Here is a 2,500-nt window from a genome sequence, read left to right as displayed (position 1 = left end):
CACTATGGTATGTCAAAATCAAATGCTAACGTATCCCTGATGCCAAAATCACCTGAAGCCCACGTATAGTAGGCTGTCGAATCAGGATTAGGGCCTAGAATTCGCTTAATGAACCCAGTGGGAAAATCTCTGGGAGAAAACGATGAGAATCAAACCCATAACAGCAAGTTAATCTTGAACAAGAACTGTATCTTGGAATAAAGAAAACGACCAACAAATATGAAAAGAAATCTTTGTAAGATGAATTGAGCGTCATCAGTTTAATTTTCACTGTTACTAAAAAGACGTTTATCTTTGTAAATCCAGACTCATATATATACATACATACATACATACATACATACATACATACATACATACTATATATATATATATATATATATATATATATATATATATATATATATATATATATACACACCGACATCCACTTCATCGTCCTGCTTTTTTTCTAACGAATATTTTTTCTATCGCTTTTTAATCTTTAAAAGAGTTTTATTTCCAAACTCTGGAAGTAGAATGACTAGTTTCTGAGAATTTGGAAAGCTATAAGGGTAAAAAACCATCAACTACACCATGTTATACATTCGCGTTTCAATTTTTTAACATCCCTACAATTTCCATCGCGTCGAGTTACGTGAAAATATTTTTCACCTTTTTTTTAACTTCCTTCTTTTCTTCCTCGTGTTATACCATTTTCTTCAGGGCAATAATTCTTCCTGGATTTTATAGCAGGTTTTGCAGATCTCATTTCTCGCTCCGGTAACCATAGCAAAAAAGTTTACGATTCATTCGGGCGAGATATACCATCATCGCTCTCACCACCATCTATCGTGAATTTGCAGGTATAGTTGCCGATGTACCTCTTTAATGCCTTTTTTACATTATATATATATATATATATATATATATATATATATATATATATATATATATATATATATATATATATATATATATATATATATATATATATATATATATATATATATATACATATCTAATAAAAGGAGCCCATAAAAAACTCCAAAATATAGAAAGAAAATACTATGTTTCAGAGACTGTTGTCTCCCTCTTCAGGTAAATGAATGAGAAAAGTTACAGAAAAGGTGGTATTTATACCAAGAGATCCATCCATACACATGTAAGCAAATTTAGGTCACTCCCGCTGATAATCTTCCTTTAATCCTCTTAAGCGTTGGTTGAAGGAAAACTTTCTTAATGACATCTGAATCTCATGCACCCTTTGAGATGTTCATTACCTGTCTGTTTAATCAAGGCCGATTTCATCATTTGACTCTTGTACCGGCAGTTGCTGCTATAAATTATATGTGCCAAATTCCAGTTTATGTTGTGGTTATGTTCATTTATTGGGTAGTTTAAGATTAATCACTTTAAATATCTCAAATAGTCCAATGCTCATTTTGTCTTGGTCAATTAATCTTACTTTCCGAAAAAATTCCCCTCCAAAAATTTTGGAGGGGATTTTTCGTCAGTTTGACATAAGTGTTTGTGTCGCTAAGGAGCATTGGACTATTAGAGAAATTTTGAGTAATTGATCTCAAACTACCCTAATTTTATGGCCTTCCCAAAACTCACAAAGACAATATTCCATTTAGACCCATCGTTTCATGTGCCAGAGCTTTCAATTACAAAATTTTAAATGCTTAGCTGGCTTCCTTTCCGATTTTTTAGGCACTTTTTCTCCCAGTCACACTAAGTATTAGGAAGATTTTTGTCACAAATTCAGAGAAGCGCATATACCACTTCACAACATTAAAACTTTTAAGCAATGTCGTTGATTCCCTATTCACAAAAGTACCAGTACAGGACGTTCTTCAGTTTTTGAGAGAAAATCCCCCTATTCAGATCAAAATAATAATGTTAGTTGAATGATGTGTATCTAATAACGTATTTTCATTCAGGGAATCATTCTATAAGCAAATATTTGGGTGTAGTATGGGCAGTCCTTTAAGTCCTGTTTTAGCCAATCTGTACATGGAATACTTTGAAACTACAGTAATAAATGCAATAAACCCAAAAGCATGCTGTGGATGAGATATGTAGATGATATTCTAACAAAATTTTGGGATAATAAAGGGGGCAATTTTAATGAATTCCTTTTAATTTAAAATTAAAACTCATTAGGGCCCAGCATAAAACCTAAAGTTGAATGAGAAACAGACGACAAAATTCTTTTTCTTGATATTTTAATAATCAGAGACACGACATAATACAAATTTACCATATACAGGAAAACAACGTTCTCACTTTCAGACATTCGCTACTTTAGCTATCACGACATTCCTATCAAGGTAGGCGTAGCCAGCAACCTATTCTTAACAGCCATACGAATTTGTTCCCCAGATATCCGGGGAAAAGAATTTGAACTAATTCGTAAGCAGCTTTCGTCTTTAAGGTATCCTGACCATATAATTGAAAAAGCAAATCACAAAGCAAACATAATTTTCTACCGACCCCCTAAAGACAAGACCAGAGG

General features: G+C 32.7%; 1 protein-coding gene across 1 annotated transcript in view; it reads left to right on the top strand.

Annotated features, from left to right (window-relative positions):
* The window catches only part of LOC135221170 (histone H2A-like), a 19,106-nt gene that overhangs the window by 555 nt on the left and 16,051 nt on the right, over positions 1-2,500 (top strand). The window lies entirely within an intron of this gene.

This window comes from Macrobrachium nipponense, chromosome 2 (genome assembly GCF_015104395.2).
Source record: "Macrobrachium nipponense isolate FS-2020 chromosome 2, ASM1510439v2, whole genome shotgun sequence".
NCBI lineage: Eukaryota > Metazoa > Arthropoda > Malacostraca > Decapoda > Palaemonidae > Macrobrachium > Macrobrachium nipponense.
This window is presented reverse-complemented; position numbering and strand designations above follow the sequence as displayed.